Raw genomic sequence first — 726 nt, 5'->3', positions numbered from 1 at the left:
AGAGGGGCGGCCGAGCGCGAACCCAGGACCTTGCGATTACAAAGCCAGCGCACTAAAACTAAATTATTCTACCTCTGATACCATTAGTAAGGTCCATTAAATCGTTAGATAAATCAGTCCATCTATTAAGACATCTCACTAAGATTCCATTACTTTAAATAATAAAACAAAAAATCGTATGGCACTCTATGTCAGGCCTACAGTGATTTGTAGGTTAATTAAGAGATTCCATAGCACCATATGCTATCTTCATAATAAAAATAAAACTCGTATCGGTGTACTCAGCTTAACTATCCTGATAAACCCCCACATAATGAAGACCTGATAATGAATGTAGCCAGAGAAAATGCGTCGTATATATTACAGGTAATATTTACTTTGTAGGTCTATTCCTTAGTTAACGTAATGTTGTCTACATTCAGTTTATCAAATTTCCAAAGTTCGACCAAAAGAAAATCAATAGCTCAGATTACTTCTTTTAAAAGCAGTCTACCAGAATTAGTGTTAATCTACTTGTACGTTAAGCACCGGGATTAACGTATCTTTAATCTGCCGAGGGAAGCAGACTCCTTGAACCGACAGTGTGCAACAGGCGTAGGTCAAGGAAGGCCGTCAATGTGCTACCTCCTTACAAATAACTAAGTCGGAAAGGGCGCAATGTAATTTTCCATTGCGGACTTTACGGAGAAAGACAACGAGTAAGAACAGTTTCGATTTTTTCCCCTG

The sequence above is a fragment of the Penaeus monodon genome, chromosome 28 (genome assembly GCF_015228065.2).
Source record: "Penaeus monodon isolate SGIC_2016 chromosome 28, NSTDA_Pmon_1, whole genome shotgun sequence".
Classification (NCBI taxonomy): domain Eukaryota; kingdom Metazoa; phylum Arthropoda; class Malacostraca; order Decapoda; family Penaeidae; genus Penaeus; species Penaeus monodon.
Note: the sequence above shows the minus strand (reverse complement) of the source record.